Raw genomic sequence first — 12,766 nt, 5'->3', positions numbered from 1 at the left:
TATTTATTGGCAATGACATGATAAGTGAGTACCTACATGGTTCAATTGCTATAGGACGGCACGACCGTAATTATTATTAAAAAATCATAGCAATGAATTATCATGATTTTTGTACAATATTTGCTAGATCTTAAGTAAAATTAGGCTTTGGCTTTCTAATTAAAGATAAATAAATTAAAATTATAAATAAAACTTACTCCTATCTAAATGAACTTATTTACATACATTCATAATATTATACTTTTTAAGCAAGTTAATTAGGCACTTTACAAATCAAGCCCGCTTGGTATTACTTAAGTAAAATTGTAATTTACGGTTTAATTTAATTTAACGCGTATAAATTACAATAAACGGATATACTTACCTAGCTTAGTAGCTACAATTAAAAGCTCTATCATATTATGATGATAGGAGTATAATAATTCTTATTTCTATTACAAATTCTACCTACGCTCTGTAACTACAGCCGTCTTATATGGACAGTAAAGATTTTGTCTCCATAGAAATAGGCTTTGCGTCACAGCATCGCGCATTCCTCGACTCTACGTCACTGGCATCTTTTTGTATTCCTTTCCTTGTATAGGCAACGTCAATGCCTCAGATGCATACCTCGTGCTAGAGAGAATGCAACGGCTTTACTAAGTACTTGATCAAATAGAATTTGTTTCGGTTCCATTATATTATAATAGATATATTGTCAATTGTCATCTATATTATTCGATGTGGACATTATTTTAACAGAATACTTAATCCCGATTGCAGTACCTGTGATTGACCGAGCGAAGCGAGGTCTCTAAAAGTCTACTTGAGTGAAATTGTACTTGTCTGTCTGTCCGTCTGTAAGAGCCTTATAACGTCTGAATTACTGTATTACCTTTTATAATAAAATCCCGCAAACTATTTTGGACTTACCTTTGCACAAGTTTAAAAAATCTATTAAAAATATGCTCCTGAAAAAAGCATATTACACAATTGAAGATTATCTAAATGATAAAAGAGCGTGGATTTGACCTGCAGCTCGTTCCAGCAACGCACAAGACTGCAAATACTATTTTATACATGGCATAATCTTGTACCTATATCAAATATTTGAAAAGAGCAATCGCCGAGCTTCTTGCTGGTTCTTCTCGGCAGGAAAGGCATTCCGAACCAGTGGTAGATGCATCCGACAATTCGTAAGCACTTGTAAAAGTTTATACGAATAAAAAAGATTTTCATTTCATTTCATTTCAATGTATTACCTACTTCAAATTGAAATAGGTATATGTACCTACCTAATACGTAGGCTAAACTGACGGCCGGCCTTCAGCCAAATATTGCATAAAAAGCTTTATTTTCGGGGGCTCTCATACAAAATGGGGGGCTTTAAAGTGGACGTTGCATTCGACACTATACGGCAAAAACGGCTACATATTAGAAACTGAAACTTGTGTATAATTTCAGTTATATCCAGTATTTGAACAACAAATACTAAAATTAGATAAATATATTTTATAGCCCATACCAGGCACTTGACACATTCTCTATACTGCAGCACTGCAGCTTCTCACTTTGTTTTAGCTCCAATTCAGACTAAGTAGTTTGAATTCTAGAACAGCCCCCCAATTGTGTAAGAATAACCATTTCATGGCTATCGCAATCGTCAAAAAATTCTGCCATTTGATTGGTTGATTCGCTGTTTACATTTTTTCACAGCCAATCAAAGGGCCGAATTCTTGACGATTGCGATAGCCATGAAATGGTTATTCTTACACAATTGGGGGGCTGCTCCGAAACAAGTAGATAAAGTCATTCAGATCGATCAAAGTCATTAATTTTACAATTTGGTAAACATCCGAATGCGCCGGACAAATGAGGCAAATATTGGCGGAATTAGCCAATATTTTCACACTAATAAATAAATAAAAATGCAGAAACCTAATGATTCCCAGAAACGAAAACTTTCCGAAAACATTATGGGTTTTGGTTATGAAAAATCCTCCACAGTCAATGTATTGAGTCATATTCCCGGACGCTAGTCTACAGCAAATACATATTCATTGATAATTACATTTTAACCACAACTCCGTCGAGGACACCGAATATTAACATGCCTATTCAATTATATTCAATACTCGCCCGGAAGTGGTTAGTGTTAGGTCACTCAGTAAATAAAGTAAGTAATAGACATGTCATATTGAAATGACGTATAGCGCGTAAAATTTAATTTGACTTTTTGTGTAAACATGACAAAAGTAGGATTTTAGTTCTTATTTTAATGGTGAACCGTACTTTTGACATGACAGTTGACCCATAGAGTTAAAATGGTGCGTGAGGAGTCATTTTGTACGGACTATACCTACCAATTATTTTGTTATTGTCTATAGCAATCTTATGACCAAGGCAGTAGTAGTAGTAGACTGCCCCATCACTATTTCCTCGGTGACTCATAACAGTGTGTAAGTACAAGCGACCGGTTAACGCAGCGCGTTGCCGATTCTGTAGCTCAGTTTTTCTACCTACCCGGCTTGTAAATAATAAGTAAAAATTTAATGCTTTTGGCGTCGTGTTTGTACTCTTTTTTTAAATTAAAATTATTGTTTTTCGTAGTAGTTAGACATAATAGCTTACTCCGAATATTGTTATAATTAGTTAGTTTAGTATCTGTGTGTTATAGCTCAAATATAATGCACATTATGATAATATTATGTTAGCGATAGGTAAATTAGGATCTAATTGTCTGTACACTACGTATGTAGATGTAGGTATATGTTTATAAAGGTGTTTAGCCTGTACAAACAAATATTTAATACTGTTGTTAGCAATAAGTTATCTTGAAAAACTGTTGCATAACTTTCTTTGTAATTATTATAAAAATAAATGACATTTAAAAATCAAAAAATCAAATCAGTAGTAGGTATTCCATTGCATAACCTGGTTACATAGCAAATATGTTTCCTTAGATAGCGATATTACTTATTTTGGATCAATATAACTTTCATTTTTAATCTTTATTTCATCATCATCATGATCAACCCTTCGCCGGCTCACTACTGAGAACGAGTCTCATCTCAGGATGAAAACGGTATATGTTTCTACGAACATAGCTAAGTTAGAACATACTATAGTATAGGTAGTGAAGCTACCTGTGTAAATAATAATTTAGAGTTATCGCGCAAGTTTAGTTTTTACAAACGGACTGCTTCTAAAGCGGATTACTATTGACGGGAGTGCGGACACTGATGTTCGTTGGAACATTTTGTTACTATGAAGCGCTCCATCCATGCACCATCTACCCAGTGGACTATCGCTGACTATAGCCACAGTTCACGACAGTAGGGAACTTCTAACAACACGTCAAGGCTTCGACGTCACTGGCACTTGGCAGGCGTCAAATGTTAGTACATTTGACGCAGGTAGCCCTAATATAGCCCTATTTTTCTATGATTTCACGTCACCATACCTACCCTAATACTTGACATATCGTTGATTCAGGATCAAACCTAGAGTTCCCTCACTCTAATATAGCAGTAAAATCTAAAGCTAATTTCACACTACAGAATATTTAAATTATATTATAGTCCGGTCAATTGTTCCTAACTGCAACATTCGTACCAATTTCGAGTAAATCGAGTAAAAATTTGTTCAAAGGTTGGGAATACCAATATTGACCGGATTATAATATAATTTATATCCCGTAGTGTGAAATGAGCTTTACTGTGAGCTGCTTCGAGCCGAACTTGCGATGACGCTGCACGGGTGAACGACACCTGACTCACGTCATGCGCGCTGAGGTTACACGGCCACTCGGGTAAGCAGTTTAGCGTTGTTGCAATGTTAATTCCATTCGTGAATAAACAAAAATTTTCCTCGTTTACCTGAACTGAAACTACAATGAGGGAGCCGCGGCCTACTTGCGACGGTATATGTACATCATAAGCATCATCATCATCAACCGATAGACGTCTACATATTTATGTAGGTCTCTTGTAGAGACTTCCACACGCCACGGTCTTGCGCCACCTGAATCCAGCGGCTTCCAGCGACTCATCTGATGTCGTCCGTCCACATAGTGGGGGTCTTCCATCGCTGCGCCTTCCGGTGCTAGGTCGCCATAGCACCTTGAGACCCCAACGTCTATCGGTTTTCCGAACTATGTGCCCTGGCCCATTGCCACTTCAGCTTCACAACCCGTTGAGCTATGTCGGTTACTCTAGTTCTCTTACGGATTTGATCCGAGATGATTGATGTAGAGAAACTCCGAGCATAGCTCCATCCGTCGCCCGCTGAGTGACTCTGAGCTTTCTTGATGTACAGTGGGCACAAAATAACAAATCAGTGGTAGAGTCGTTACAAGACTCGAAGCCTATGAAGCAGCATAAATGAAATGGGCTCGGTTACCTAGTATTCTTTAGCTTTTATAAACGTCGTGTCCCAAAAGCTGATCCACACGTCTGGTGACACAAGAGCTGGTGCTTATTTCGCTCAACGGTTGAGCCTTGCCGTTCAGCGACGTAATAGCGCCAGTGTTTTGGGCACAATGCCCATTGCCCATAAATGACCATTTGGACGGCGTATATTTTTTGTAAATATAAATTATTTAGTGATAAGTTTTTTCTGTATGTATATTGTATATAGTATATATAGTTTTTTTGTATTGAAATAAATTGGTGATATTCTTTAGAATGTCGCCCTTGAAATAAATAAATATAGTAGGTAGGTACGCCACAAGTCAAAATGGCAATTGGCGAGATAACGCTCCGCACACACGCACAGCCCCCGCGTTAACCCGAATCAGACGAGCGCGGGTGCCCTGATACCCTGATTGCCATCTCGACCTGACGCGGTCCTTACCTACTTTAATTTCAGTACCTATGGATTATCTAACTACTAATATTCAGGCTCACAACACCAAAAAGCGATCTTCATTCAAATAAGTAGATTTTCAAAGTTAGTTCTTTCATTATTTTATGGTGAGATTGTGACACAACAAAGTTATCCAGACTGTAACGCCGAATCTAATGAAACTTCACGGTTCCTAGGCGTGACAAATAAATAAATCCGTTTGCATTCAAACGTAAAGCGTTTTTATTTATATATGTATTTGTAGGGATATGGCTTCGTACTATTTTGTCTACTTGCCAATATTTTATTTATCTAGTAGGTAATATTATTTCTTAAGGCTGTTTTACATTAGATTAACAGCATGCGACAATAGGGCATGCTACAAATTGAAACATTAATTTTGTATTCTATTTTATGCCGGTAGAATGTCGTTCTGTAGAATTGAAATATTACGTACAGCGTACCTAAGAACAGTTTACCGACAATCTGTGCTACATAAGCTCCTTGTTTGCTTTTCCTGGTGAGAGGCTTCGGCCGTGGCTAGTTACCACGAGTTAGACGTTAGTAAGTCGAGCCGCTAAGCGATTTGCGTTCCAGCACAGTGCCGTGTAGAATAGATCGATCAGGGTTTAATGAAAATGTCGTATCCCTTCCTAGTTAGCCCGCTTCCATCTTAGACTGCATCATTAGTTCATTACTTACCATCAGATGAGATTGCAGTCAAGGGCTAACTTATAAGTTTTTTCAGAATAATTGAAAAATATCATTTCAATACAATGTGATTACTTTTGTTGTACACAACCTCTTAACCTAAGCTCTAAACTAAACTAAATTGACAGGTCTAACTAAACTAAATTGTTCTAAGTAATTCTAATGCTATTCTTTTCCGCGGGGAGCATTATGAAAGGGATTTTTAGTATATTGATTGTGTAAAAGAGAATAAGCCACATCATAACTTATTGGATTTGATTTGTGGTATGGCCACACGAGTAGAGTGGTATGGCCAGTATGTTGCAATGTCGCATGTAGCCCCGGTATAAAGGAAGCTTTAGGAGTTATGAGCCAATATAGAGGTGTTCTCAACTATTTTTCAATACTTATACAATGATTATACAGTTCAGACTTATGACATTGTAAAATCAACTTCTAAAGGAGTCTTTCACGAGTCACACTCGTGTTTTTTTATTTCATTTTTTTATTATTTTCATTAAAAAATGTTTCGAATAAAAAAATATGTGTTTTTTTAATAAAAATATTAGGTATATATTTTATAGCTCAAGTTTCAAGTTATATCGACTCATGTGTTTTTGCTAGTCTTTTCGTACACCAATGTTAGGTTTCATAACAACATTCTGAGCTAGCAAATTCCACATTAAACTAACTAGGTAGGTAGGTATAATCATCATTTTCCATAAAGTGTGTGTAGACAGTGTAAAGCTATTATTGTATTCACTTTAACTACCAATTTAAAAATACATTTATTATAATTGGCTGTTTCTATTTACCTCTTACTTTCCCCTGGCCCGAGGCTTTGCCCGTCTCCGTGATTTTTCCCTCATCTACAAGCAGTGATATCAATCACTCCATAGAAGTAATAAATTCACTGCCTATCGGACAACCTAAAATCACAAAGTACGCAACACCATATTGTAAAATTAAAAAATTATTGGGGATATACACACGATCTTAGTTTATGTGGCCATGGTTTTAATGAGTTAACTGCTTTACTGTAGATTCACTTTATTTCTTAAATTAATTGTAGTGTAACATAGCGACCCGACTTGCGTACAAGTGTTTTATACCGAATATATATTATTTACCTTATTATACCTGCGCGAATCGTCTATAAGTACCTACTCCATATTTTTTGAGACTCCACAATGGCACCTCATTGGCACCGGCTCCAAAAATATTATTATAGAACTACATTAACTCTTGTACATCGCAAATCGCAAATCTCGAGAACAGCTGAACTGATTTCGCTAATTCTTTTTTATAATATTCCTTGAAGTACGAGAATGGTTCTTACGGAGAGAAAAATTAAAAAAATTGTAAGTATTAAAAAAAATAAAAAATAAAGTATCGACTGTTAGGCAGTACGAAGTTCGCCGGGTCAGCTAGTAGGTACATAATATATTTGGTAATAAAATAAAATAATAAAAAAGGGGCCTCAACGGGCAGCGCCTGCTCTGCAGGCCTCCTGGTTGCCGCTGTCGGGGCTCCGCGCGCTTATAGACGCTATTGTGTAGTGTTTTAGTGTTTTTATTTTTACGTGTTTCGAAGTATGAACCCCAGTGCTTCTCAAGGTGAATACCTAGAATGCCCCCACTGTAGCGATGGCAGGCAGTTTAAGGGTCGCAAAGGCCTTAATATTCACATCGCACGTTGTCACGGACCGCCTACACGGCCTCTTACTTGCCCAAATTTGATGTGCGATCAAACCCAATCAGGAAGCGATAACCAGGTACCATTTGAAATTTTATTATCCAAATACAGTCAAAATATTCCATTAATAAAACGCATTCCGCGAGGAGCTAGGATATCGTTAGCTAGATCCTTATCACATACAATCCAAAATGTGCTATCAAATTCACTTTTAGATTGGCAAAACCTCTTTTTTTTTGCATATAGACATTTCTATGTTAATAAGTCAGAAATCGGGTCGCTATGTACAAAATTAAAAAAAAATAGTTTGGCTGATCGCGTTTTTCCAATCCCTGACTGCTCATTTCGAACACAAAATTACAATTTGAAGAAAATTGTGGAAAACAAGGTTATGGATGGGGATCTTAAAAACGCCGCCCGCATTTTGTTTTCTAGTGATACACTGGCTCCATTCAATGATATAACGCTGGAAGCCTTACGTGACAAGCATCCCTTACCAAATACCGATTCTGTGCTGCCAGATCCACCTTCTAACACTTCTTATTTACAGATAAAGGATGAAGAAACTTACGCTGCGATAATGTCGTTTTCTAGTGGCTCTGCTGGTGGCATGGACGGCATAACGCCACAACATCTTAAGGATCTTGTGGGAGTTACTGCTGGGGACGCCGGCAAGGCGCTACTGAGCGACATTACCAGACTATGTAATTTCATGTTATCTGGCGAGGTAAATTCATCCTTTCTACCATTCCTTTATGGCGCGAGGCTTTGTGCTTTCAATAAGAAAGATGGTGGCATCCGTCCCATCGCTGTTGGCTGTACTTTTCGCCGTTTGGCGTCAAAATTAGCGTGTAGTCACATAGTCTCTACCCTAAAGGATAAATTCCAACCTATTCAAGTTGGATTCGGCAGTAAAGGAGGTTGTGAAGCAGCAGTTCATTCGGCTCGTACTTTCTTAACGAATGGCGAGGTTGAGGTACTGCTGAAAGTAGATGTAAAGAATGCTTTTAATTCTTTGGACAGGGCAACTTTGCTGACAGAAGTCTCAACGCAACTTCCTGAAATTTACCCATATGTTTGGCAATGTTACAGCTCTGCTTCTAAATTATTCTTTGGAGATAGCGATATTAAGTCTTCTGTAGGCGTTCAGCAGGGGGATCCTTTAGGTCCGGCCCTGTTCAGCTTAGGGATCCATAACCATATCTCAAATTTAACATCTAAATTTAACATATGGTATCTTGATGATGGAACCATTGGGGGCAACGTGGATGACGTTCTAAAAGATCTTAATCATATTAAGCAACAGTTTGGGAAAATTGGTTTAGAACTTAATTTTTCGAAATGCGAATTGTTTTTTACAGAAAAACTGTCGCAAGAAAGAATTCTATTGGCCTCTGAATTATTCAATGAAATTTCACCTAATATTAAAATACTTGATAAACGTTCACTTTGCCTTCTCGGTGCTCCTCTTTATAATGAATCCATACAACCACTCTTGGATCAAAAAGTCAGAACATTTTCGGCTAATACCGACAAATTGGGCACTCTAAATTCTCACATTGCATTTTCGATCCTAAAATATTGCCTTTTTGTACCTAAATTAATTTACATTCTCCGCGCGAGCCCAATTTGGAAATTTCATGGACTACTCGATAACATGGATGCCACCCTTAAAAGTACACTAGAACAAATTCTAAATTTAACTTTTGATGAGCACTCCTGGAACCAAGCAACTTTACCGGTCAAGTACGGTGGCATCGGCGTGAGGAAAATTTCCAGTGTAGCTCTTCCGGCTTTTCTGTCCTCTGTGCATAGTATAAAAGAGCTTAGCTCTCAAATTCTCAAATCCAATTCATCATTGACCTATGCCGCAGAGGCCCTAGAGAGTTGGAAGGTCAGATGTCCCAATGTCGACATCCCGAAGGAACGTACTACACAAAAACTTTGGGATTTGCCATTGGTTCAACTGACACATACGAATTTGGTTCAAAATCTTACAAGTGACAGAGATCGTGCCAGGCTTCTAGCATTATCCGAAAAGGAATCTGGGTATTGGCTGCATGCCTTGCCATCAAAAAATCTCGGCACACTTTTAGATAACGAAAGTTTTCGTGTGGCTCTAGGTCTCAGATTGGGAACACCACTGTGCCATCAGCACAGATGTCCGTGTGGAAAAGAGGTTGATAAATTTGGAATCCACGGACTCTCTTGCCAAAGGAGCTCCGGTAGGCTGTTTAGGCATGGCTCTCTTAACGATACAATTAAAAGAGCTCTTGCCACCATAAATATTCCTGCGCTCATTGAGCCGGCAGGGATTAGTCGGGATGATGGCAAGAGACCTGATGGATTGACGCTGGTTCCCTGGGAACGGGGACGGGCGCTAATGTGGGACGCAACTTGCGTTGACACATTGGCCCCGTGTCATATCAGGAAGACAGCATCAAGACCGGGAGCCGCAGCAGAAACAGCTGAAAACGGCAAGCGGCGCAAGTATGCCTCTCTTATAGAGAGTTACATTTTTGTGCCGTTTGCCGTGGAGACCCTGGGGCCATGGAGTCTTAGTGCTAAAAATTTTTTACGAGACATTTCACCGCGATTAATAGCCTCAACTGGTGACAGAAGGGCTGGCTCATTTTTTGCGCAGCGGATCAGCCTGGCTGTCCAGCGCGGAAATGCAGCCAGTATTCTTGGCACCATTCCACGCGGTCATGATTTATATAGTAATTAGATAAGGCTAGCTTTAAGTTTTATTGTATTAAAAAAAAAAAAAAACTTAGTGTCAAAGGTCAAAAAAAAAAAAAAAAAAAAAAAAAAAAAAAAAAAAAAAAAAAAAAAAAATATTTTTAATTTTTAGTGTACCAACACGGTTAGGTACTGAAGTCAGTTGTCAGTTAAAATTCTTTCCCAATTTTTAGTGGCCCCATCTGTTAAAATATGCTATGCCTGGTTAAAAATCTACTACACTATAACCTATTACACTGATCGCGAGCAATTTATGCTTATCTGTTGAGGAGTTCCATTATCTATTTTCGAAGATGTTCATCAAATCTTCACCAAATTTATATGGGTAGGGTATACTTCAAAGGTGGTCACGTTGCAAGAATATCCTTTCAAAGAAAAAAAGGATTTTCAAAATCGGACCAGGCGTCTTCGAGCAATTGAGAAGCATACATAAACATAAAAATAAATAAAAAAAGATTCCAATAAATTGAGAACCTCCTCCTTTTTTGAAGTCGGTTAAAAATGTAAGCGTGGACTACACAAATTTCAAACCCCTGTTCGACCTACCCTCTTAGGGGTGAATTTTCAAAAATCCTTTCTTAGCGGATGTCTACATCATAATGGCTATCTGCATGCCAAATTTCAGCCCGATCCGTCCAGTGCTTTGAGCTGTGCGTTGATAGATCTGTCAGTCAGTCAGTCAGTCACTTTGTCCTTTTATATATTTAGATAGATACTGACATTAATGAGTACTTTCTTGTTAATAGCATAATTTGTAGAACATTCAGCGGAGTTGAATAAAAACAAGTTATTACGTAATACATTATGCTCGTGGCAACCCTACCGTTTGGCGGCAAGATAGAATCTTCTTATTTATTGCTTAGCAACATGATTGTTAGGTATGTCCGGTCCGTGCCGGCCACACGCAACACATAAGCCTTCATTTTGATTATATTGTTGTAGCTATGTATTTACAAACTCTAAGTAAGTAGCTGTACTGCTCAATCACAAAATAGTTATTTAACAGAAGATTTGCTCAATATGAAGCATGATAGACGAGGCCTTCATACATTAAAAAAACTGCTCTACAAAATGTGTTTTTAGTACTTAATTATGGGTAGTTAGTTAATTCTTGCAATAAAACTTTCAAAATCAATACTAATATCATAAATGCGAATGTCTGTGGGTCTGTCTACTAGCTTTTCACTGCTAATCTGTTTAACCGATTTTGATGTTTCGTACAGAGATAGCTTGCATCTCAAGGAAGGACATATAGGACATATACTTTTCATCCCGGATAATTTATGAATTTCAACGGAATTTTTAAAAATCTTATTTAATGGAATTGTTAAAAACCGCGTGGACAATGTCGCGAGCATCATCTATTTGGCAAACAGATAGCTTGCATCCCGGACACAGATATAGGCAACATTTTATCCCGGAAAATTAAAAATGAAACCACGGGCATCATCATCATCAACTAAAGGAATGGTGGTAATTATTTTTATTTACGTCAACTTGCAACTAAAACTACATGAGTTCTAAATGCACTTTGTTATGAGAAAAGCCCACAACAAACTCAGCCAGGAATTTTTATTATCATCATCTCATGGTATGATTTAAAATGGTTAGAAGCTTTATTTTCTGGAAAAGTACCTACCTATAAGAAAATAACAAGAAAATCTTAATTCCAAGTCACCGAGGTGCAATAAGTCTTAATTATGGGAACGTAAGAATTCAATCATGTGGAAATGCATATTGTAATTTCTTGCCAATCACTTCTTATTCATTTTTCTATAGAATGTAGCAAATCGTGCATATCCAAATTTTCCGGGAGAGCACTTTTCATTGATTTAATTAAATATCTATTTTATGGGCTATATTTTTCGTTTTATCAATTTGGCCATTCAGCGGGGTAACGCCGCGCTGTAATGCTGTAGTTTGGGCGATAATAGTTTTGATATTTGATTTTCTTATGTTTGAAACATTGATAAATGATAAATTTTAGTTTTTAAATACATAATTTATCATAACTGTAATATACTTAAAAGCGATTTTTACTCTACTCAGTTATTTTTGTGCTAAATCTAAAGCCCTTTTACCTTGACCATAACCATATTCTCAACAATTTGATTAAATTGTAAAATTATAAGAATCAGAGAAATTAGGCCTATCTCCTAATGCCCCTAATGGATGCAATAAACTAAAAGTGCAAAATGACTCAGCATCCGCCGACGGCTTTTGAAGATTTCAATAAATAATATAGGGACCGAACAAAAAATGTTATACCTACCATCTAAACACAAGTTTTTTTTAAAAAAAGTTGGTGAATGAATCATATGCATCTCAAACAAATTTTCAATTTAAAATGATAATTAATATGCTTGGGTAAGTTTAACATTTTGGTGTTGATTTTAATTTATTGGTGTTCTAATCTATAATTTGAATATTTGTTACTTACTCAGACTTTCATAATTTAGATTAGATAATTTAGAGACTTACTTAAAAGTATTTTTTGAAGTATAGATAAAACGCTAAAGAGCTAGAAAGTGCGTTATTTAAAAAAATAAAAAGATATGCTACGCCCGTAGCACTGCGTCGTAGAGGCCTCTACGAGAAATAAACGCTATGCATTAAATGAGTTTTGTTTTTATTTATTCTTTTTAATAATAATACTACTACTACATACTTTTAATATGAATTGTACGTTTGACCAAACACCGTTGATTCAATGGGAAATATTAGAATACTTCACTTTAACTCAATAATTTAACATGAATACATACATTGCTCTCAAGATTACTTGAATCGAAATTTAATTCATTTATTTATTTAT

General features: G+C 36.8%; 1 long non-coding RNA gene across 1 annotated transcript in view; it reads left to right on the top strand.

Annotated features, from left to right (window-relative positions):
• LOC138403309 (uncharacterized) overlaps positions 1-12,766 on the top strand; it is a 29,570-nt gene that overhangs the window by 11,820 nt on the left and 4,984 nt on the right. The window lies entirely within an intron of this gene.

The sequence above is a fragment of the Maniola hyperantus genome, chromosome 15, assembly GCF_902806685.2.
Source record: "Maniola hyperantus chromosome 15, iAphHyp1.2, whole genome shotgun sequence".
NCBI classification, from domain to species: domain Eukaryota; kingdom Metazoa; phylum Arthropoda; class Insecta; order Lepidoptera; family Nymphalidae; genus Maniola; species Maniola hyperantus.
The sequence above is the reverse complement of the archived record's forward strand: the minus strand, read 5'-3'. Positions and strand labels throughout refer to the sequence as shown.